A 26,425-nucleotide genomic window follows, 5' to 3' on the forward strand; every position below is an offset into this window, starting at 1 on the left:
GACACATCAATTGGTTGCCTTCGCACATGCGCCAATAGGGACCAGGGACAAATTTGCAACCAAGGTGCATGCCCTTGGCCAGGAATGGAACCCAGGACTGGCTTGTCATTTTTAATTTTGTTTCCCATGGGGAATTATGTGTCACCCATTGCCACCTAAAACAGAGCTGAAATATTAATCTTCAAATAAATGGATTTTACTTGTTACTGATGAGAAATTCATGACCTTGGTTCAAGGATTAACTCCAGAGTCTATCATCCACGTGACACTGTGATCTTGATTAACCTTTAATCACTGTGCCTTTCATTTTTATTATCAAGAGGTAGTATTTGACCGAAAGCCCAGCCTCAGGATCCTCAACAAAGCCATAGCTATGATCAATTAATGATATGACATTAACACAAGGCTGAAAGAAAGAAGTGGGATATTTTCCCCGTACTTGCCTTCCCTCTTGTAAATCTAACATGAACCATCACCTATTTCCTTATGCATGTTTATGACTAACAACACAAAACTGCCACACCCCATATTACTTAAATAAAGATTTTATAAAAATATGATATAATTTTATAAATAAATTCATTAACATCTATATAAGCACCTGATTTAGAATCCTAGACTGATAGTATGTTCCTCAAAGATGATTTCATCCATTGCTCTTATTTTACATGAGAATACTGAGAATACAAAATATCAAATAGTTATTCCATGGTGATATATTTATATGGCAGCAAAAGCCAAACTAGAACTCTCCTCTTTATCACTACTCCAACACTAACCAGGAAGCCTCTCTAAATCTTTTGTGGCCTATAAGTCATTTCCACAATTTTACTAACTTCTGCTTTATAGAGCCTCTGTCTTAATTCATAGCCTTTTTTCAACAGAATAATAACACAGAAAAGAAAAGGATTTTACACATTTGGGAAATATACTCACAGTTAAGCAACAAACCCATATTTTCCACATTACTGAATGTGAAAAAGCAAAGATTGTAAAAAGTGAAAGTATCTTTCAATGTTTTAATTAAAATTCCAAGTATCTCATCATCTTTTTTCTTTAGACCTCTCATTAAAGCATATGCAAATCTTACCTCAAATATAAGTCTTGGTTTGAGTTTCTCGAGAAAGAGGATATATAAGAATCCCATATGAGCTTAAATTTATGATTTCTCCATGAGGAAAAAATAGGTCCTAAAATTTGTTTTTAAAGGTATGCAGTAAGAGAGCCTCTTAGAATGACTTCAGCTGTGAAATCATTAAAAAGAAAAATGAGTTGTTACAGATTTTGGAATAAAGAGGAGAAAAAAGGATTAATTAGCAGTATCACAACACCTCATCCAGTATATGGTTCTTGAACTTTGTTAATTGAAAAATTAGGTTCATGTCTCCACTTGATTCAGTGCTGATATAATGTGGCAAATAAATTTATTGTTAATGAGATGTGAAGATAACCCCCGGGGAGGTTAAGCAATGTTAACAGCCAGTCTGTCAGGTAGCTTCATTGCCTTCAAGCTACAGAAAGACAACTCAAACAGAGAGGACACAGAATCAGATGTGATGCCTGATTGAGGGAGGTAATGGTGCATCAAACCAGGGTCAAAGCAATACCACAAGTCAGCGTATGCGTGTAAGAAAACTTGTTTTCAGGGGTTAGACTTCCAAAAGTATTTTGGCTTGCCAGTTAGAGTTTTCTGGTTATATTTGTATCAGACCATAGTTTCCTGATTGATTCTAACTGAATTTGTATACCAATCTCTCGTTATCCTCTTTACGTCTGCAACACACCATCTCTATTGATATGATACTAACTGTATAGATCTGATACACAAAAGGCCCATTCTTTCACTCCCTGGCCACCATCTGGAGCTACCAACAAAGTCAGCTATGCTATAGATTTACTCTTGATAGCCCAGAAATGTAGACTGAAAAATAATGAAGGATTCACAGTAATTCAGGGCCAATATTGGAAAAGCAGTGTAAGTAAAATCCAACAGGATTTTTTTAAATACCCAGTATTTGCCTAATACTGTGTTGGGTGCTTTCAATAGAAAGGTGAATACAGTACAATATCTCAAAGAGTTTACAATACAGTAAGGAGATATCATCCACTGTCTTAATGGTGCATCAGTAGGGTTGGTTTGACATATGAAGAGTGGAAAACCATTAAATTAATAGTGAAAGAGGTTACTGGGGGAGGGAGAAGCAAGATTTTTATACTCCCCTAAATTTACTGGCAGTGGAAAGACAAGGAGTAACATGTGTAGGTTAACCACCTAGCTTTTACAGCTGGTCCTAGAAGGATTTGAGACTGTTATGTATATTATTAGCCCATAAATTGCACTCATTTTCCCTGCCTTCTCAGTCATGAAGAAAGTAAGTTATCCCTACTTTAACTTGTTCTACAGACACTTCTTTTTTTTAATTTTTTTTTTATAGATTTCAGAGAGGAAAAGAGAGGAAGAAAGAGATAGAAACATCAATGATGAGAGAGAATCACTGATTGACTGCCTCCTGCATGCCCCCTATTGGGGATTGAGCCCACAATCTGGGCATGTGTCCTTAACCAGATTTAAACTCAGGACCCTTCAGTCCACAGTCCAACGTTCTATCCACTGAGACAAACCAGCTAGGGCTACAGATACTTCTTAAATTGATCTGTGATTGCTTTCTCCTTAAGTATATTTTAAAATCATACTTAATTTTTAAAATTATAAAATATGTACTTATTATGTAACTAGGGGCCCAGTGCATGAAATTCGTGCACTGGGAGTGGGGGTGTCCCTCAGCCCAACCTGCCCCCTCTCACACACTGGGAGCCCTCAGGGGATCTCCTACTGATGGCTTACCACAGGGAGCGGGCCTAAGCAGCAGTCTGGCCTCCCTTTGTGGGAGGCGACCGGGCTGATCAGGGGAAGGCACCAGCCCCATCACCCCGCTGCTGCAGCCACTGCCAGTCACCACAGCCACCAAGGTGTTTTCATCAACACAGACTCCAGTCCTGGGTCTGGGCGAGGCCATGTGCCCCTGGATCTGGGTGAGGCTGGGTCCCGGGTCCGGGCGAGGCCATGGGCCCCTGGATCCGGGTGAGGCCACGCGACCCTGGGTATGGGAGAGGCCACGCGCCCCTGGGTCCGAGTGAGGCCACGCGCCCCTGGGTCCGGGGGAAGCTAGATCCCGGGTCTGGGTGAGGCCGTGTGCCCCTGGATCCGGGTGAGGCTGGGTCCCGGGCCCGGATGAGGCCACGCGCCCCTGGGACCGGGTAAGGCCACGCGCCCCTGGTTCCGGGTGAAGCTGGATCCCGGGTCCGGGTGAGGCCGTGTGCCCCTGGATCCGGGTGAGGCCACGCGACCCTGGGTCTGGGAGAGGCCACGTGCCCCTGGGTCCGGGAGAAGCTAGATCCCGGGTCCGGGCGAGGCCGTGTGCCCCTGGATCCGGGTGAGGCTGGGTCCTGGGCCCGGGAGAGGCCACGCGCCCCTGGGTCCGGGTGAGGCCATGTGCCCCTGGGTCCGGGTGAAGCTGAATCCTGGGTCTGGGCGAGGCCGTGTGCCCCTGGATCCGGGTGAGGCTGGGTCCCGGGTCCGGGTGAGGCCGTGGGCCCCTGGATCCGGGTGAGGCCACGCGACCCTGAGTCTGGGAGAGGCCATGGGCCCCTGGGTCCAGGTGAGGCCACGCGCCCCTGGGTCTGGGGGAAGCTAGATCCCGGGTCCAGGTGAAGCCACACATACCTGGGTCCAGGTGAGGCCACGCACACCCTGGGTCCGGGTGAGGCCACGTGCCCCTGGGTCCGGGTGAAGCCGTGCCCCTGGGTCCGGCCGAGACCAAACCAGAGGGAGTCGGACCTGCATTACCACCTTTTGTCCACCATCCAGAGCTGAGGGGTCAGTGCCGACATGTACACATGAGGAACTGGTGGACATTGATATTGGGTCTCAAAAGAACTGTTGGTCCAGAAAGAAACTCACTACAGACTGATTCATTTGCCTGTCAGCATAACTATTATTGCTCGTCTCACATTCAGTTCTTATAAGTATATCTCTAGTGACACATGATTTCGCTCATCTAGGGGAAATGATGAACAACATAGACTGATGAACAACAACAGAACCAGAAACAAGGAAGCATCGATCGGACTATCGGCCTCAGAGGGAGGATAGGGGAGGGTGGGGGGAGGGGGGAGAGATCAACCAAAGGTCTTGTGTGCATGCATATGAGCCTAACGAATGGTTAAGTTCAACAGGGGGTTGGGGCATCCGTGGGGAGGGGTGTGGGATGGGAATGGGGGGATGAGGACAAATATGTGACACCTTAATCAATAAAGAAATTAAAAAAATAAAAATAAAAAAAATAAAGACTTAAGGTGTAAGACAATATAAAAAAAAAAATGGACTCCAGTCCCTTCACCATGAAAAAATGACAACTTTCATTAGGCATTTTCAAGATGTGCCTTTCATAGGATATGACATTTCTTTCTTTCTTTTTTTTTTTACCCTCACCTGAGGACATGTTTCCATTGACTTTTAGAGAATGTGGAAGAGAAAGGGAAAGACAGAGAGAAACATCAAAGTGAGAGGAACACTTTGATTCGTTACCTCCTGCATGAGCCCTGACCTGGGCCCCATCCAGGGAGGAGCCTGCAACCTAGGTACATGCCCTTGATCAGAATTGAACCCAGACCCTGCATCAGCAGGCCGAGGCATTATCCACTGAGCCAAACCGGCTAGGATAGGATATGACATTCCTTAGCCCTCCAGCAGCGTTTTTTTTTTCTCCAAAAGTGTGGTGGAAAACCCTAGATCACCTTTTTGGATTCTTATTACCAAAGTTACTAAGAATATTACCAGTGGCATAAAGGAAGCTTAGCCAATGAGCAGTCAGAAAAGGTGTTTCCTCTGTAGTTCACACCAATCCCCTGCTAGGCCATTCCCCCAAGCTCCCTCTGATTGCCAGCTCCGCCCCTGCCCCCTCATCTCTGATTGCAGGCTTGGCCCTGCCTAGGAGCCCCCTGGCTCAGGCCCTTCCCAAGCTGCTCAGGACCCAAGAGGAGCCTACCTCAGAGTGACCTGGGTGCCAGGATATTCCCCGCACCCAGGCACTGGGTGCCTATGTATGCAAATTAACTGCCATCTTTGTTGGGTTAATTTGCATACTCACTCTGATTGGCTATGGGCATAGCAGAGGTACGGTCAATTTACATGTTTGTCTATTATTAGGTAATATATTTGGACTACAAAGAAAGCAAAAAAAAAAAAAGAAAATAGAAAGGATTCATAATTCCAATACTCAAAGAAAATAAATATTGACATATCTTATTCATTTGGTCATTCACTTTATATTTTCCACAAGTATTACTAGGGGCCTACTCTTTGCTCCATATGATGGCTTTCTGGATTTCTCCCTTGTATAAATATACATAGAAAAAGTACCTTTCACAAAACTCATTGTACTCTCTGTTCTATATGCTTGCATTTCCACTTTTCAGTATGTGATAAATATTTTATATGTCATTAAACATTCTTTGCTACATTTAATTAAAAATTCAGGGCCTTATATTAGCATATCCCTTCACAGTGTATTGTCGAACCCCATGCCCACATGGAATGGCTCTGCCTATAGACATCATTTTCAGTGTCTACATCTACAAGAAGCAAAGCTGAAAATACCTTCATAAAATTAGGCGGAAACTCCTTGAGAACAAGGATTGTGCACCATATCTTCTTTTGTCTCCTACAGTATGACATACAAAATTAAGTATATAATTAATTAATATACTTAATTTTGTATGTCATACTATAATTAATTAATATACTTAATTTTGTATGTCAAACATACAAAAAGTTTGAAAATACGTGGTTCTAGCAGACTATAGGAATACACATTATCATAACATGTTGGTGGGAGAATAGATTTAAGAAAGTATATGAGTGGAGGGTTTGAAAAATTAATACATAAAACTGAAAGACTACCAATTTGTCATTTAATTAATCATCCTACTACTTCATAGTATTCATATTATCTTGTATCTATCAGTTCTTATCACAGATAATATTGATTTAATACAATTGAAACGGGAAAATTGAACTGGAACGCGTGATGTTCCTCTGGGCAGGATGATTCCTGGGTCCTTGTTCAGTGGCGTTGAAGCATGAAACCATGGACAAAAGGTGGGATAGTAAAAAATGGAAATTTATTGAGAAACAAGCACAGACTCCCATGGCGGGGAAAGGGGAGAGAGTCCCACTATGTCCCTTTTTCCATGGTTTAACCCTCTGATTGGTCACCATCCCCTTCGATTGGTCAATGTAGCAACTCCAGAGCTCACACCTCAGGTGAGGTACCTGAGGTTCTTCTCTTCTTCTCCCTTATTGTTCTCCTATTCCCTTTGGGCGTTCCTCTTCCCTCTCTGAATGAGGGGCTTCCTTCCCTTTATTCTGTAAATGTGTACCTTCTGCTGCTCCCAGCTCCCTTTTTCTATGAAAATGTGTATCTTCTGCTGCTCCCAGCTCCCTTATTCTATGGAAATGTACCTTCTGCAATTCTCAGCTCCCTTATTCTATGGAAATGCACCTTCTTCAGCTCTGTAGCCCTGCATAGCAATCCGGGGAGAAGCATTAAACCAGCCTACCAGAAAACAGCTTCACATCCTGATGCATGTAGGCTCAAGTCAAACTTTTTATTAGATTCTTGGTGTCATTTAGAAATCCTTCCCAAATTCCTGCCTCCTCAACACTCCCTCCCAGCTTACCCCAGAATTGAACTAATTGACATGCTCTGACTTTAATTAATGGGGAACTCGTTTCCATATTTTTGAACCATTGTTTTGTTTGTATTCTCTCACTTTTTAATATTTTATTTGACTTAGTTTTCATCTCCCAGGAAAAAAATAATACAAACAAAAAATTTTCCTCATGTGTATAGTTTTCTTAATTCATTGGTTTAATTTATTCATGTAGCTAACCTTTAAGTCTTTTCTTTCCCTACATTATAGATTTCTCTAATCAATACATTGCCATCACATGATCAGTACTGAGAGCTATTTTCAAACCCTCCACTCATATACTTTCTTAAATCTATTCTCTCACCAACATGTTATGATAATGTGTATTCCTATAGTCTGCTAGAACCACGTATTTTCAAACTTTTTAAAATGTGGCAATCTGATAAATTTTTAAGAATAGTATTTCATTATTTGATATAAAATTTTTTATGTACCAGGGAAGTTTATGTTTCATATCTTTTCTTTTTTTCTTTTATTTTTGTCATTTTTACTTTTATCAAAATTATTTTTCATTCTTTGCTTATTTTTCCAATAATTAATTTATATTTTTCTTAATGATTTTATAAGCTTATTATAACAAAGAAATTAGATCTTTGTAATTTTAAGAAAATTAATAACTGTGACAAATATCAAGGGTTGAGTTTTTTTCTGGAATGGAGAAAGCCTTTTATAAATGTAGATTCAATTCTTCATTAAAATGTTTTTTTTCCTAATGTAGCCTTAAATACTTTTTTCTCCTATTTTATAGTGATTTCTTTTTTTATTTCAAGGCCATTAAACATTCTCATAATTATTTGTCTTTGTCTCCATAATTATTATCTTATCTTTGTATCTAATACCTATTATGCTTACTCTTTAGCTTTCCCCTCTCTGAATTCAGTGTAATTATCTCCAGACCTGCCTTTTATTAAGTTATTGTTCACCTGTTCCTATTCTGCTCCTCGATCTTTGTAAGTTTTCGGTTAGTTCTGTATGTATTGTTTGAATCCTGTTAGCAAGACAAGGGTTTGCCTCTCTATTTTCATCTTATTCTGCACACAGTTATGTGCATGCGTGGGCACACACACACACACACACACTCTTTCTCTCTCTCTCTCTCTCTCTCTCTCTCTCTCTCTCTCTCTCTCTAATAAAAGTTCTTGTTTTATTTAATTCATGCAATCTTTAACTTTAATAACATAAAGTAGCCCCAAAAGATTCTCTTTTTTTGTTTGTTTTGTATCTGATTTTTTTGAGGGGTGTGTCTAATTTCTCTCAGAGTTGACCATTCCTGGGTCTTTGGCTTGCATTATTGTTGTTTTGATTTGTTTTTTAAATCAAATTATGTTGTGATATGTTCATGTAGTTTTTACGATATTTCTGTTATTTTCTTTGACAATGAAAATAACTTCACCAATGCGTAAAAATACAGCCTTAAATGGTTAAATGTAAATCAATACAATGAATAAGAAGAAATTTCATGATGTATATGTTTACTATCAGAAATAAGATACCAAAGATAAATCTTTATTCCTAATATCAAGATTAAAAACATGTAATTTTTAGGTCAATTTTTAATACTAGGGACACCTGAAATGGTCCAGCTTTAACCCAGAGAACACTATGGGCAACACCTGAATTAATCCTTCTGTTGCATATTGTGGATACTGGCATCTTAAAGTGAAATAGTTATAGGCTCTGGAGTAAAGCTGCCTAGGTTAAAATAATCTTTCATCTACTAGTAATGTGCACTTAACTTAGGGAAGTTATTCAATCTCCCTCTGCCTCTGTCACCTCATTTATGAAATAGGAATAGTATTACAAATATGATTTTGGGGTTATTATGGCCTATAATAATAAAAGTGTAATATGCTAATTAGACCGGACATCCTTCCAGATGACCTTCCAGACTAAGCTGGGGCTGCAAGGGAAGCCCGGGTTCCAGGTGCCAGAGGGAAGCCGGTGCTGGCAGCCAGGGGAAGGAAGGCCTACTCTTGCACAAATTTCGTGCATCAGGCCTCTAGTGTTTAAATAAGTTCCTACATGACAAGACATGGAATGTGCCTGGAACATATATATGCTACAGGAGTGTTTGCTGTAGTTGATATTGTTATTATTATTATCATTATTCATTCTTCAAGTTTTTTCTGAATATATTTTGGGGCTCTGTTGTTAGATGAATATATGTTTATAAATGTTATATATTCATGACAGATTGACCCTTTTATCATAATAAAATTACCTTTTTTGTTTCTAGTAACAATTTTTGTCTTAAAGCCTAATTTGTTTCATAGGTTGCATATATGTAAACATATATTTATCCTGCCTTTATTGTGTCTTTGAATATTAAGTGAGTCTCTTTTCAACAGCATATACTTGGATCATATATTTCAGTACATTCTGCCAATCTCTGTTTTTTATTGGAGAGTTTAAATTGTTCATATGTAATGTAATTTCAAATAAGGCAGAATATAATTCTGTCATTTAACTATTTGTTTTCTAAATGCCATATATTTTTTGCTACTCAATATCTCTGCTATTGCTTTCTTTTCCATTAAATATATATTTTCTGATGAACTATTTTAATTACCTTATTTTTTGCTATCATACATATTTAAATTATTTTCTTAATGGTTGTCCTAGTAATTATGATCCTATCTAATAAAAGAGTAATATGCAAATTGACTGTACCTCCACTACACCCACAAGCCATGCCTACTAGCCAATCAGGAGCAAGTATTCAAATTAACCCAACCAAGATGGCTGTGGCCACGGAGAGAGCAGGAAGCTTGGGTTTCCCCGGCAATGGAGGAAGCCAAGCTTTCCACCTGCCCTGGCCTGCCTTGGCCTCCGCTTAAGGCTACAGAGTTTCAATTATAGAAGATAAATAAATCCCAACAAAAATGGCTGCGGCCACGGAGCGAACAGGAGGCTTGGCTCTGCTGAAGGCTACAAAGTTTCAATTATAGAAGATAAATAAATCCCAGAAAACAGGGCCTCTGCTTGGGTTGCCAGGGGGCGTGGCCAGCCTGCAAACCACCACAGGCCCCTTGCCAGGCCACCCCATGCCCCAAGGGAACCCCCACCCTGATCTGGGACATCCTTCAGGGCAAACCAGCTGGCCCCCACTCATGCACCAGTCCTCTATTCTATCTAATCCTATATAATAAAAGAGTAATATGCAAATTGACTGTCACTCCAACACACAAGTTAGCTGCTCCCATGTGGTCAAAGATGACTGCCCCCATGTGGACACACGATGGCCGCCACAAGATGGCCAGCAGGGGAGAGCAGTTGGGAGGGACCAGGTCTGCAAAGGAGGGCAGTTGGGAGCGATCAAGCCTGCAGGGGAGGGCAGTTAGGGGTGACCAGGCCTGCAGGGGGGGCAGTAAGGGGCAAACAGGCTGGCAGGGGAGTAGTTAGGCATCAATCAGGCTGGCAGGGGAATGGTTAGGGGGTGATCAGGCTGGCAGGCAGAAGCGGTTTGGGGTAATCAGAAAGGCAGGCAGGCGAGCACTTGGGAGCCAGCAGTCCTGGATTGTGAGAGGGATGTCCGGCTGCCCGGTAAGATCAGCCCTAAACGGGAAGTCGGACATCCCTCAAGGGGTCCCAGATTGGAGAGGGTGCAGGCTGGGCTGAGAGACACAGCCCCCCGTGCATGAATTTCATGCACTGGGCCTCTAGTTAACATTATCATGTACAACAATTTAGTTCAAATTAGTACCAATTTAATTTCAATAACATCAGAAAGCTTTCCTGTGTATGGGCTATTCTTTGTTTCTTTGCATGTTTCTTTAAAAACAAACAAACAAACAAATAAAAAACTGTACATCTCCAGGCAGTTAACTTGGTGGTCAGATAATGATCAGACCAATTTCTTTAAATACTTGAAACCAATAAATCTCCCAGTCTTTGAAACCAATAAAACTCCCTTGGATTCGGTGTATGTTGGCATGTACCTTTAACAGTTTACAACTTTGTATTTCACAGCATCAAGGTCAGCCAAAGGTGAAATTCTCTGGTCTTTACAGAATTGGGCACTGGAATGGTCTTCTAGGTTCCCAGGAATATGTTGGAGGTTTTCAAAGTCCCATGGACACCTTATTTCCGTTTATGCTCTTAAGTTGGTCTGTCTGTCATTTGCTCTGAATGTTACACCCCATCCCCATCCCCAGTGCTAGCAAGAGGCTTTAAACACCGGGGAAGTTCTATCAGGTTAAACAAAGGCCAGCATTTTAGTGGGATTTCCCAGGGAACCACTAGAAAGGTCAACCCATGACAGTTGTTTGGGCAGGAGTCTTTGAAAGGGCTCCAGGTTCGGCCACCTCTGGACCTGGAAATGGGGCTGCTGCTTTTCAAGGTAACCCCTCAGCTGTGGAACAGAGGAGGGGGTTAGGGTGAGTTTCTACATCACAAATCCTGCTGTCCTTACTGAGATTCTGGTATTTTTCTTGAATAAACACATTCCCAGGGTGCTACCAGCCTTTGGTTCATTTCCAGAGTTTTGAAAATGTTAATCTTGACCTATTTGGCAGGGGTTTTGTTGCTTTTGTGGAGGGGTGAATTTTCAGCGGTTCTTACAAAGACTGCCATTTCCAGATGTCACTCTCTTCTGGTGAGGATTTTGATAAGCCCTGAGTCACAGGCACACTGCAGCCTGGGTAACGGAGCACGTGCCTCTGGGAACCTCTCTCCTGTCTCAAGACAGTCATCCTCAGGAGTCACTGATGGAAGTCCTCTTCCTCCCCCCAGAGCTCAGCACGAGGACAGACCCCCAAGCCTGGGAGAGCAGACGGATGCTGAGTCCTTCTCTTGGGAGGACTCCTCAGATTTCTTTTCTTGTTGGTCTTCTGCTCTAGTTCCACCCAGGCCGTGCCCTCTGGCAGCATCTCAAGAGTAATAGGAGTCAAGACCAAGTGGCCCTGCTGCACTGCTGATTATGGTTAATTACCTTGAAATAAGTATGGATTTTGCAGTTTATATAAAACACAAATAATAAGTAATATTGTGTTGGCTTCTGTGGAAGTTAAAAACGATGATATATTGTTTGCATATGCTTTGTCTTTTAATTCATCCCAAGGGCTGGATTTTTATTTTATTTTACTTCATCTTAAGCTGGCTTACTTTTTCAAGCAAGGCTCATATTTATGGAGATTACATGTATTTCCCCTGTGTTGTGACCTCCCAAGTAGGCTCCTTAGTAAAGATTCAACTAAATCAGGAAATACCTTGGAGGGAGACACAGTAATAAATGTCTCCAAATCAGTAGTGTGTTTACCTCATCTGAATAAACAACTCGAAAAGCAGGACCGCTTACCCTTACCTCACAAGACCACTTCCTTCTATAGAAAGTTTAAAAGAAGCAATTTAAATCATGCTGCCCAAGCCAGAGGACCCAGCCTAAACTTTACAAATTCCAGGCAAACTATTCATCTAACAGCTGGTAAAATGAAACCTCCCTACTTTTTAATACCACTGATACGAGGCTGTTCATATTGAATAGCATGGTATTTATTTCTACCCATGTTTATGCAGTTTTGAACAACTGATATCAAGAAATATCTTCACTCAGCTCATCTTGACATCAGCGATGAAAGCATTATAGACAAGTGGACACGTAGGCGTAAGGTGTCACTTTGAAGATCCGGCCACACAGAGCAGCATTCAATCAGTAGCAATGACAGTAACAGGATGCCTCCTGCTGCCACCGCCCTGGTCTGGCCACCATCGTTTCTTAGTTGGTCAACCGAAGTAGCCTCTAGATTGATTTCACTGAATCCACTCCTCCCTTTTTTCAGTTCACTTTCCAAAGTGCACCCAGGGAGATCCTTTAAAGACAGGAACCTGATCATTCCACATTTCTGCTTGAAAGCCTTCAGAAGGCCCTCGTTGCTCTTAGTGTAAAGTCAGCCCCCCAGCCTTCTTCACCAGCTTGATTTTATGCCACTTTCATTGTAGTTTCTGACAACCGTCCTCACATTCATTCACATTTCTGTCCTCACAATATATAGTCTTACTAGAGACCCAGTGCACGAAATTAATGCACAGGTGCGGTCCCTAGGCCTGGCCAGCAATCAAAGTGAGAGCATCGGGCGTGGAAAGGCAGGTCCCAGCTGACCTCTGGGCTCTGGGCAGCACCTGGGCCTCGGGGCCCCCTCGCACCTCCTCTGCCTGAGTCACGGTGCCCGAGTCCCCGTGCGGAGATGTAGTGAGCGTGGCCAGACGTCACAGGCCGGGGCACAGTGTGGGCCTCTGGGCTGCCCAATGGCCCAGCACAGAAGCCAGGTGGGCAGCGCTGTCTCCTGGCCGGCCTTGCAGACTGGCTCCTGCGTAAACGCACGGGGAGCTCGACCAGCCCCTGCGGCCCGGCTCACCTGAGGAGGCCATGCGGGTGCAGGGCAGGGATCTCGTGGGCGCCCGGCACCTGAGTGTGGGGGCTTCCCGGTGTGCGAGCCCTGGTGTCCCAGGGTAGGGTAGCAGGGGGAATGAGAGTGAGCTCAGCAGACACCCTGCATTCTCACCACACCTCCATCTTCATCACCCCCACCCCCAGGTAGCTGGTGAGAGGTCCCAGCCCCCCACCTGGGCGCCATGGGATGTTGGTTGCTGCCACCCACCCCCGGTTCCTCATCCCAGCCCAGGGCCCAGCCCCGACTGGGCGGTCAGGACCTGTTGGCCACTGGTCGCCATCTGTGGGGCTATTGGTAGGGTCGATCAGGCCCCTGCTCACACCCACTTTGGCCTGGCACCGCCTGCTCACCTGCTCCACCATCCTGCCACAGTCCCACTCTTGTCGGGGCCCATCAGGGCCTGCAGCGCCTCCACTGCTGCCTGCTGCCAGCGCCACATTGCTGATGCCCGCCATGTTCTGCGCCACCCCCTGGTGGTCAGTGCACATCATAGCGAGTGGTAAACTCCCAGTCGAACAATTTGCATATGAGGCTTTTATTATATAGGATTCTTTCCACCTCCCAGCATTTGAACGTGCCTTTTTCTCTGCTTGGCTCAGCCCCTCTGAGTTTAATTAATTCTTACTTAACCTTCAGAGTTCACCTGAAGCGTCACTGCCTCTAGGTAACTTTCACTACCTGCCTGATCCAGCTCAGAATTCTGTCCTTTTCAGCAATGCCACAGTTGTACATAATTGATTGTATAATGTAGTATTAGTACCTGCTTTTTCTTAAAGAATATGAGTTCCACAGAATCTGGAACTTCAACATGGCCATTACTGTCTTCCCACTTCCCAGCACAGAGAGTACTCAACTGTACTATATTAATATATGTATAAGTAAAATTTATGAGTGGAAATTATAAATGAAATAAAGCTGAAGAGTTCACAAAATACTTTCACATAGTTTTATCTTATTTGATTTTCTACCCCCAAAAATCTGTATAGCTGAGGTCACAACACAGGGGAAATAGATGTAACCTGGATAAATTGATAAATGAGAAAACTGAGTTCTAGTATGAGGGAAAATGAGTATCTTTCTTAGAACAAAAGTTCCTTCTGTCTAGTTTCTCTCTGACAGAAAATTAAGAGGTATTGTTGAATAAATAAGATTGTCTTGCATCAGAGATGTATAATACACTTGGATAAACTTATTTTCCTTCATAACTTGATCTAGAATTATCATTATTTCATTGGTCTAGACCAATCTTAAACTAAAATGGATTTAATTTATCTTACATAATTTATTGGGCCTTAAGTTTAGTCCTATTGATTTAAAATAGAACTTATTTTTACTTATTTTAAAACATCATCATCTTTCATAGTATGGAGGTTCCTCAGAAAATTAAGAATTAGTTGCCATATGACCCAGCAATCTCTCTCCTGGGTATCGACTGCAAAAATTTGAAAACATTTATTTGCAAAGATATATTCACCACCTATGTTCATCGCAGCACTATTCACAGTGGCCAAGACATGGAAATAACTGAAGTGTTCTTCCGTTGATGATTGGATAAAGAAGAGGTGGTACATATATATGATGGAATACTACTCAGACATAAAAAGATGAAATACTGCCATTTGTGACAAAGTGGGAAGATCTTGAGAATATCATGCTAAACAAAATAAGTCAGTCAGACAAAGCAAAGACCCATATGATTTCACTTATATGTGGGTAAAAAATTGAAATTCATAGACAGACAGAAGGAGAGTTGGGGTAGTAAAGGGGCATGGGAAACAGATATATATGATGGCCGAAGATAATTTGGCTTTGGGTGGTGGGCACATAATGCAATATACAGATCATTTATCATAGAAATGTACTCTTGAAACCTACATAATTGTATTAACCAATGTCACCCCAATAAATTTAATAAAAAAAGAAAAAGAAATTTAATTGAAACCCCCCTTTTTAACTTTCATTGTTTCTATATGCAGTGGAACACCTATGTTAATTTAGTAATATCAAATACTTATTTAATATATAATAGAAACATTATGTACCCATAATATGAATATCAGTTTACTGGACACAGTATTCCAGATGAGAAAACCGGGTGGTTTTGTTATGAGGCTACGTGTTTGAGTGTGTGAGTTTGTGTGTGTGTATACAAATTTAATTTTCTAATTAAATCTAAATGTCATTTTTAAGCATTTGCTCTGTATCCTCTTCTTCCCTAAAGAGGTAAGGGCAATTTCTCCTTTGCTATTTTACTAATATGACTTAAATAGCAGTTTTCATGTGCTCACTCAGGAAATCCCTCTTTCAGTTTGCTCTAAAATCTGTAAAACAGACAAGTCCAGTTTCACATACTTAAACACTCAAAATAAGATTTGACATTTAGAAAGTAGGTCAGGTGCCCTACCACTGGTTTGACATGCATCAATGTAGTATTCATAAACAATTTTAGCCACTAGGCAACACAAATGAACCTTATATATGTTTCTAATACTCCTCATTCATTTTTTTTACTTAAGGGAACAGAACTTTACATAATATTTACCACAAAATGAATTTTAAAAGCCCAACCTATAGCCTTATTTTTTTCCTTTTTTTTTTTAATCCTCACCCCAAGATATTTTTCCATTGATTTTTAGAGAGTGGAAGAGAGGGGGAAAGACAGAGAGAAATATCGATGTGAGAGAAACACATCAATTGGCTGCCTCCTGCAGGGTCCAGGCTGGGGAGGAGTCTGCAACCAAGGTATATGCCTTGACCTGAATCAAACCCAGCACCCTTCGGTCCGCAGTCCAATGTTCTATGCACTGAGCCATACCGGCTAGGGCCCCATAGCCTTATTTTAATACTTACAACAAACTCTTTTGTCAATTTTGTTGGCATTTCAGACAGGAGATAATAGAGATGAGAATGTGAGTCCTGTTTCTACTTCCTAATTATAGACTTTAGGCATGTAGGCAATATTCTTTGTAAGTTAATTTCCACATCACAAAGAAGATAATAATTACGCAAAGATGTCCAAGAACTCAAATCACAATGATCATCACAGTATACAAACTCTTTCAAAGTTTCAAAATTAAGCTCTTAATCCATTAATTACTGAAATAGGGTTGATAGACTTAAAAAACTTAAATGTGATTTTTGTAAAGCTAAAGAAGCAGAAAAGCTGATTGTGCAACTTCTCTCTTATAACTTCAAACCTATAAGCACCTTCCCCCACTATTTCTGGCCCATCCTTTCTATGTGCAGATTTTTTTTTCTCTTTCTCGTAGTATTTTCTCAACTAAGTCAATGACATTCTTTGAGAGAACTACTTTAATCTAGACCTATGATTCTTTACACTTCCTACAGATACCACTCTGTTATATTTTTTCACATAACTTGCATCTATTTCATTTTGTACTACAATCCCTGAATCATGGAATTCTTCTATTGTTGCTTTGCCTTTCAATAAAGTAAATCTGTACTTTATTGTATGCAGATACAGAAAGTGGTCCTTGATCAAGTGAAATCCATAAGTTAAATTTTGCAAAGATTGTGTTGTTTGATAGCATAATTCAGAAGAACGTTTAAACCTGGAGGCACCACAGTATATCAGTTGAAGGGATTGATAAACTGAAAATTATCAGTTTCCATAACCCCAAAGAATATTCTCACATGGCTAACTCCAATTTTAAATTTAATGTCCATAAATGAGTGATTTCTATTTGTGAGCACTAATGCCTTAAATAAGGGGTTTGGGTTCTTAGGACTATATCTGGTGTGGGAGGCTAAGCACCACCCTGATCTATAGTAGTCACTGTCACCATATGCCTGATACAAATAATAAGGTTCATTGATAACGTTTTTAAAAGAGTGCTTTATGCAAGCAATCAGCAAGTTAGCTTCATGGAGCAGGAGCTAGTCACCATTATTGTATTTGCATTGAATTTTCAAAGTGTTATCTACAAGTAGGCTCATTGTTATTCTAAGCCCACGAAAAGTGACTGTAAAAGGGGAAGATTCAAATATAGGGAAATCTGAGGAATCCTAAGGGGAAACCTAAGAGGAATCCTAAATATAGGGACACCTAGGAAATCTGCGGAGGATGATGCTGGAGCGTGTTCCAGAGGCCCTCATATTCCTCTATTCATGTTTGTGTACACTCCCACTCCTGCCCAGTTTCCCTGCCCTTCCAGAGGCCAGCACCTGAGGCTTTTACAGGTCTACTCTCAGCTACTTAGATCAGAATAATTTAAGTATCTTTGTCCTCAACTGAGAAGTCTGGTAAGTTTGGGAGTGCGCAAGCCCAGTCCCCTTGTCTCAAGTTCCTCTGCAGGATCCGACGGAAGCCACATTCCCTGGAATTGCACCTGAGATCCTCTCGGTCTCTACCCTCTTTTCTTCTCTCCCTCACCAGTTTCCCCTGAGATCCTGTCCTTAATAACGCAACCAGGAACGCTAATCCCTGAGGGGAAATGCAATAACAATAGAAAACAAAGCCTGGAATAAAATAGAATCCCAGGGACTTACATATTTCTTGCTATTTGCCTGGCACAAACAACCCCCTGAGGCAAGTACTATTATTACAGGTTAAAGAAAGATGTGGTAGGCAGCAAGCCCAAGGCCCCCAACCAAGGGAGAATATGGTATTAATACAAACATCAAAAATAGGCACAGATTAATAAAATGGCAGGTGGAGAACACTGCAAAAAAAAAATCAACACTGAACAACAACAGTAATGTTTACAAAGCACAGTGTACATGTCATTTGCCTCAGAAACCAAGTAAGCAAACAAAATAAACATAAGAAACAAAAGTCAGGATATGGGGAAATTTTTCAGAAGATAACGTTCTCATCTTTCATAGCCCTGAGTAAACTGATATTCTTTATAGTTGAACTGTGGTTGAAATTTCAAAGCCCCAGCTTCTTCACACAGAATAAATGAAATCATATAGGGTTCTAATATCCTCCACCATGAAAAATACTTATTGAAATTTAGCAATTCCTTTAGTTTCACCTCACATTTTTCCTTATGTTGAATTCAGTTAGAATGGCATTTAATACATTTTAGTGTGAGAATATATATTTTATATCATTACTGTTACTGCTATTTTTTATGCATCAAAAGATGACTAGAATAGTGTTACCAAATGTTAACACTGTTAAAAAATTCTAAGTAGTGAGAGATTACATAATTTGGTGTGGCTCTTCTGTATTTTTTTTACATTGTTTTATTTATATAAATGATATAAATTATTTTTAATGTAAACAGAATAATTGCATTACCTTTTAATAAAGGATTGAATCTTCTAATATGTAATTGAACAGTAAAACGATATGATAATTATAATCTCCTAAAAGGTCCACTTGTGTATATAATTTCATCCCAATTTGAAATCCTTTAAGTCAAGTACCTTGGGTCATTCCTTGTTTCCCTATTGATGCCTCAAGAAAATAATTAAACAATATATAGACGATGCAATCAATGGTGCTGGTGAGAATGTCACCAAAACAATTCACCATAAGATATAGGATGATGAGGAGTGAAAGGTGGTGAAGCCAGAAAGGTGATGACTTCTTCTCCCAAATATCCTCTATATTGACTTTCCCATATCTTTCCAAGCAATATGTCAGGTGGGAGTGAAGGGAACAAATGAGAAATTGGTATGAAGTTTTAATTTACTTTCCAGGGGCAAGCATGTGGCTGAAAGAGTCTAAAACTTACTGTCAATGTTATTTTTGGGTGTGAAAAAGGAATGCCTCAAATTGGAAGATATCAATCAAAGAGAAAAATTTCCTAAATGACAACTAGAAGAAAAATGAACTCCTGTCCCTATAGAAGTTCTACACAAGGTATATAATAAAAAACAGAGGGTGGGCCAAGAAGAAGAAAGAGAAATGGGATATTTTCACCTTTCTTAATGGGCAGTAGATGGATCCTGGGGATGCTCATAGGTTGCAAAAGGCTTGGTCCTTGTTTATCTGATGATTTCTGTTAGCAGATTTAGTCTATATTTCCCATCTAAAATTTTTAGGTCAGTAAAATTTGAAGGCCTGAACTTTAGGCTATTAATATGAATGAAACTAATAAAGATATCTTGGAATTAAAACTAAAAGAAGTATTTTTATGGTTAATTGCTCAGATGCTGTTGGAGTTTTAGAAGATACTTAAAAATTCCACATCATTTTTTATCTTTCATGAGGACACTCAAGGTGAAAACTTACACTATAACATTTCTTCTTAATTCATCATTTTAAACGAATATATGTTTGCCCTAGCCAGTTTGGCTCAGTGGATAGAGCATCAGCCCATGGACTGAAGGGCCCAGGATTTGATTCTGGTCAAGGACACGTACCTAGGTTGCAGGCTCCATCCCCGGATCTGGTAGGGACACATGCGGGAGGCAACCAATCAATGCTTCTCTCTGTGTGTCTTTCCCTCTCCCTTCCACTCACTAAACATCAACGGGGAAATATTCTCAAATAAGAATTAGTTTAAAAATTAAGCTAATATAAGTTTTATTTAGTTGTATTGGGCATATTCTTAATTTAGAACACATAATTTTATTATAAAAGTAATTAAAATGAAGAAATACCAATTAACTTTTACTACCACCCAATAACAGCTTTATTTATATTATTTTTCTCCTTTCTCTCCTCTCTCTCTCTCTCTCTCTCTCTCTCTCTCTCTCTCTCTCTCTCTCTCTCTCTTTCTCTCCCCTGTTCTCTCATCATAATTTCCAATAGTGCTTTGACATCCCATTGAATATTTATACTGTCATTGATTAAAATATTCCATCACTATTCAGCATCTATCTCTCACTTTCCCCCTTTATGTTTAATTATCATCATTAAGAAATAAATCTTGCTCTAGTTAGTTTGGCTTAGTGGATAGAGCATTGGCCTGAAAGCTCCTGGGTTCTATTCCAGGCAATGGCACATGTCCAGGTTGTGGGCTCCATCCCCAACAGGGGGCGTGCAGGAGGCAGCCAATCAATGATTCTCTCTCATCATTGATGTTTCTATCTCTCTCCTTCTCCCTCCCTCTCTGATCAAAAAAATATATTGATATAAAATTGTTTTAAATCTTTTTATGAATATAACCATCTCTCAGTGTAATTTTAAAGATTAGATTACAATTGTAGCATTATTTAGTTAAATTATATAAATATGTTTATGACTCTTGAAGACCATTGGCAGATTGTAGAAATAGGAACAATCCTTTGGAATACAGCCACAGGTGATAGTGATAAATAACTGTCAGATTTTTGTTTTGTTTTTCTACCACAAGAACTCTTGAGTGTTATAAATAGTGCTTTCATATTTGCTAATTAAGGGTAGAAAAGGTTAATTGCATTTCTTTGGTAACTAATAAAATTTAACTAATAAATTAATTCTCCTTCCCTCCTTCCTTCCCTCCCTCCCCCAAGTCTGTTACTATTTGTATTCTGATATAGAACATAGCATGGTAATGGAATTAATGTAAAAGTTGATGTCAAAAAGACCTGGCCTTTAAATCTATTTTGCCTACTTGCTTGACTGATTTCTAGACTTCACAATAAACAACATGTGAGTCCAGAGAAAGAATATTGTCCTCCATTTTTGAAATTTCTGGCATTTGATTCAGTATCTCTCTCTAGCAGGGAGTCAATAAAAGTTTGTTGATTTAAGCTGTGCCTCAGGTGACTTACCGCATTTTGTGTTTCACTTTTCTCTAAAAAGAAGCAGCAATGATGAGGAGTCTAAAAGGTCACCTTGATAGGATTTAAAGCTTTTCTGGATGATTTGTTTATACCAATCATAGGTTTTTCCTTTTTTCTCCTATGAATTATTTCCTAGTTCCTTTTGTATGAGATAATCGTATACTATAGTTATCAAAACTCTGTTATTGACAAATATTTCATTTTTATATACTTGTTCAGTAATACCTCTGCATAACATTACCAATGTCAAAGAAAACTTCTGTTTAAATGCTGATTGGTACAATATTCAAACTATAAATTCACTTGACAAAATATCTACTTTACAAGCATTTAGTAAAAATAAAAACATGACTCAAGTTTCTGGTTATCTTTTATTCTCTCTCTCTCTTTTAGTTTAACCTCAGGGACAAGGACATGAATTAAATAAACATAACCCTCTGTCCACGATGTGGTGTTGTCATGGTCTGGTCAAGGCTGTGTTCTTACTTCATTTCTTTTCCATTCATAACACATCTCTCCTCCACCCACCTCCCCGGACACCCACTCTGATGTATAAAATATGCGTCCTTGAGCAGGTCCTCATTTTGCAGTTTTCTTTTACATAAATATTTCACCCAGATTCTTATTGCCTATTCCCCAGAATACTTATCTTTTTTTTATATTGTGAGTGGTATTTATCAATTTTATAATTTTGGTAGATATTACTGGAATGCATAAACACATGTATTTTAATTCCTTTCTGTTTCTCAGCTACTTAAGTGAACTTTTTAATTACATCTTATACTTTTAAATTGACTACTCAGGATTTTCTAAGTATGCAGTCATGGAATCTATGAATAATTTTTTTTCTATTTCACAGTACTTTTATTATTGCATCAACAAAAATTTCTACAATCACAAAAAATAGCAATTATAATAATATGTATTATTTCTATTTTTATACTTTAAAGCAATATATTAAAGTATACAGTAGAGGTTAAAAATAACTAATAGTTTAGAATGAATGCCTTTTTCTAGCTTTGTCTATTTTGAAATATGTTTCTTTGCAATGCTTACTGAATTTTAGTGAAGATCTTTACTATTTTTGTATAATTATCATTATTTTCAAACTAATATATCAATTACAAATCATGATCGATATTTTTTCATTTTTATGGATTTTTCTATGAGAGCAGATAGGCTTTTGATAAAGTGAGCAATGAAAATTTACACACCTAAATCCCCTCAGATTTTTCAACTGAAATATGAAACAAGAGAAAAACAGAAGCCCGTTCCAACTTTCAAAAATATTACCACCCACTGAGGCCAGAGCAACAAAAAAGAAAGTGACTCCACAGCATCCTTATGTCCAGCACATTAAGATGTTAACCAAATCATGTCTGGAAAATGGAACTTCAGCAGCCAGATGGCACCCATCTCCATCAGGGACCCCTCTCTAAGAAGCTCTGATCTCACCAACTGGGATACATCATCTGTAATTATGTGAGTACATAAGGTGCTGACTACATCATCTCTGACACTAGAGGCCCAGTGCACAAAATTCGTGCACGGGGGTGTGTGTCCCTCAGCCCAGCCTGCACCCTCTCCAATCTAGGACTCCTCGAGGGATGTCCAACTGCCCATTTAGGCCTGATCCAGGGCCAGCCAGGAAGTTTGGCTTCCTCCATCACCGGGGAAACCCGAGCCTCCTGCTTCCTCCGTGGCTGCAGCCATTTTTCTTGGGATCTATTTATCTTCTATAATTGAAACTTTGTAGCCTTGAGTGGAGGCCTGGGCCGGCCAGGGTGTGCAGGAAACTTGGCTTTCTCCATTGCCAGAAAAACCCAAGCCCCCTGCTCTCTCCGTGGCCACAGCCATCTTGGTTGGGTTAATTTGCATACTCACTCCTGGTTGGCTGGTGGGCCTGGCTTGTGGGTGTAGTGGAGGTACAGTCAATTTGCATATTACTCTTTTTATTAGGTAGGATGTGTAAGAACACATTTAAAAATACTCAGTCATTATTCAGCACTAAGTTGAGTACTTCATCAGATGTCTGCTGTAAGTTCTGATAAAGAGTGAAAGTTTGATTCCATTCTCCATGAATTTAACCACAGACCTACAAGATGAGACCTCACTACTTAGACACCAGGATACCAGGGAGAAAACTGCTCTTAAATCTTGTGATGTTGCTTGATACTGGTCATCACTGCTAGTGGCAGTAGTTCAGACCTGTGATGGCCCCAGTAGCCGCCACTACCATTTGAATCTCTCTGTCATACAGCTCCCAACATGAAAAACCAAGGTAGAATCATGACGTCATTTACTGAACTCCATATATCACATATCCTATCTAATAAAAGAGTAATATGCAAATTGACCGTGTCTCAGCTACACCCACAAGCCACACCCACCAGCCAATCAGGAGCGAGTATGCAAATTAACCCAACCAAGATGGCTGCGGCCAAAGAGAGAGCAGGAGGATTGCCTTTCCCCGGAAATGGAGGAAGCCAAGCTTTCCACCTGCCCTGGCCTGCATTCGCCTCCGCTTAAGGCTACTAAGTTTCAATTATAGAAGATAAATAAATCCCAGATACCAGGGCCTCCACTTGGATCACCCGGGGGCATGGCCAGCCTGCAAACCACCACAGGCCCCTCACCCAGGCCACCCCACGCCCCAAGGAAACCCCCACCCTGATCCAGGACACCCTTCAGGGCAAACCAGCTGGCCCCACCCATGCAGCAGGCCTCTAGCCTATCTAATCCTATCTAATAAAAGAGTAATATGCAAATTGACCATCACTCCAACACACAAGATGGCTGCCCCCATGTGGAAACAAGATGGCTGCCACAAGATGGCCAGCAGGGGAGGGCAGTTGTGAGCGATCAGGCCAGCAGAGGAGGACAGTTGGAAGGGACCAGGCCTGCAAGGGAGGGCTGTTGAGGGCAATCAAGCTTGCAGGTGAGGGCAGTTAGGGGTGACCAGGCCAGCAGAGGAGGGAAGTGGGGGGGGCGACTGGGCCTGCAGGGAAGGGCAGTTGGGGGGGACCTAGGCCTGCAGGGGAGGGCAGTTAGGGGTGACCAGGCCTTCAGGGGAGGGCAGTTAGGGGTGACCGGGCCTGCAGGGGAGGGCAGTTAGGAGCAAATAGGCTGGCATGGGAGCAGTTAGGCATCAATCAGGCTGGCAGGGGAGTGGTTAGGGGGTGATTAGCCTGGCAGGCAGAAGTGGTTAGGTGCAATCAGGAAGGCAGGCAGGCAAGCAGTTGGGAGCCAGCCGTCCTAGATTGTGAGAGAGATGTCCGACTGCCCGTTTAGGCCCGATCCTACTCTGATCGGGCCTAAACAGGCAGTCAGACATCCCTTGAGGGGTCCCAGATTGGAGAGGGTGCAGGCTGAACTGAGGGATACACCCCCCATGCACAAATTTCATGCACCAGGCCTCTAGTTATAAATAATTGTTTAAACTATTTCTATCTTTCTTAGATAAATTTTTCTAATTTGCCCTGAGAAGCACATTTTTTCTTCCTTTTTATATCCAATGATGCTGAGAGAAATTATATAAGACAGAATCCTGCTCAGAGGACAGGGCCGTCCATGGCAACTGTGATGTGGCTTACTTTCAGTGGGGACTCCATCCAGCCAAAGTCTGATCCAAGGGAACTAACTTGTCGCCTTTATATCTACCTCCAGCCATGGTCAGTTGAAAGATTTCTGTGCCCTGTGAGTGTTATTTCTCAGGAACTAGTGTAGAAGGGAAAGGATAAGGGTGTTGCTTCTTTCTGGGTATACCAATCCCCCAGTCGAGGATTAGAGAGTACCAGGTGCTACTTCTCCTGAAATAATTAGTTCTTGCTTTAAGTCTGTGTCAGGTACAGCCAGAGCATGCCAGAGCACTGCTGCTCTGAGTTGCTTTAAGTCCACATATTCTTCTCAATGCCAAGTACCAGAGCAGGTTCCTTCTTGAACCCTGCCCACTGTGCTAACTGTTGGGCTGAGCCCCTCTGCTAGGGGCTGGACCCTCTTGGACACTGGGTCTTAGACAGAGAAGCCATGAGAAGTTGTAGGTGTATAAGAATGTGTCTTTGTTGCAGGAACCTGTGGCCACATAGCCATCAGACAAAACAGTTCTTCACAGCAATCCCATACAGACAGCCTCACACTAGCTGGTAAATACATATCTTTCCCACACAGTTGTAGCACCTCTAATAGCCTCTGTATCCCGAAAGTCCTTATCTGAGCAGCAGCCCGCTGCCCCCTACACTCACCTCCTCACATAGTAGTGGCGCCTGAGCTCTCTGCTCAGCAGCTTCTCCAGTCTCTCTGGCTCAGCAGCTCCTCCTGTTTCCCTTGCCCCGCACACTGGCTGGCTAACACGGTAGCTATATCTTCTGACATCATAGCAGTGCCAGCTCTCGGCCCCGTTTGAGCTCTCTAGCCTTAGTAATGTACTTTTAATATGATGTACACTAAAGAGGCTAGTTGCCAACAGTGACATCGATCATTTGGATTATAGAAGGGCACATTTTACTGAGAGATCGCTGTGGCCTTGTAGCTGTGTAGTCCTTGGACATATCTGATTAAGATTCCCATGTTCAGAGTGGCCTTGGCGGTTTGGCATACTATCAACAAGGCCTCCACACTCTAATTAGCCTTGACTACCCTGGGACTCTGGCATGGTCCCCACAGGCTGGTACTTAATCAGCCCAGAACTTAGTTGTGTCTGTATGTCACAAAGAAGGCGGTCACTGTGTCTTAGAACCAGCAGAGAGTAACTAACCACTGAGTGTAACTTTCTATGTGAACGCTTAAGGTCCTCTAGGTAAAAATACGTGATGAGAAAACTGATCCTCAGAAAGACAGCGTGAATGTTTCCTGCAGCTTGTCAAGAACCTCTCGGGAGGGGACTAGTGTGACCTACATCTTAATTGAATCCTGTATCCTTTAGTTGGAGTTCCTCTCCCATCTCTCAGCTGGAACATTGAACTTAACACAGCTCCAGGAGTGCATCCTTAACAGTGTCATTAGCTGACGGTCTAATGGAATCAACCTCATGGTCTTCATGTGAGATTATTTATTTATTTATTTGAATTTCCCCATTATCTGAAGCATACTGGTCCAGGCAATAACTGATGCAGAGGTTTGATTTTGCCTCCAATTAGTTTACTTTCATGATGGTAAAATAGGAAAATGAAATGTGCATCCTTATAGAATAATTAAATAAGAGCCCACAGCCTACTTAGATGTGTAGTTTAAACAGAAGAAGTAAGGTAAGTTCATTAGTTTCCAAATGCTGCTATTATCACAAACGTAGAGAATGAAAGCACCACACATTTACTGTTGCAATTCTGGAGATGAGAAGTGCAAATTGAGTCAGCAGGGCTGCGTTCTATGTGGAAGTTCTAGGGGAGAATGTGTCCTTGCCTTTTCCAGCTTTTTTGGTGCTTCCCATATTCCTTGGCTCATGGCCCCTTCCTCATATCACTCTGACCTCTGATTCAATTACCACATCTCTTTCTCTCACTCTGATCCTCCTGTTTGCCTCCTATAAGGACCCTTGTGATGACATTGGACCCACCTGAACAATCAGGATAATCTCCCCATCT

The sequence above is a fragment of the Cnephaeus nilssonii genome, assembly GCF_951640355.1.
Source record: "Cnephaeus nilssonii genome assembly, chromosome: 14".
Taxonomy (NCBI): domain Eukaryota; kingdom Metazoa; phylum Chordata; class Mammalia; order Chiroptera; family Vespertilionidae; genus Cnephaeus; species Cnephaeus nilssonii.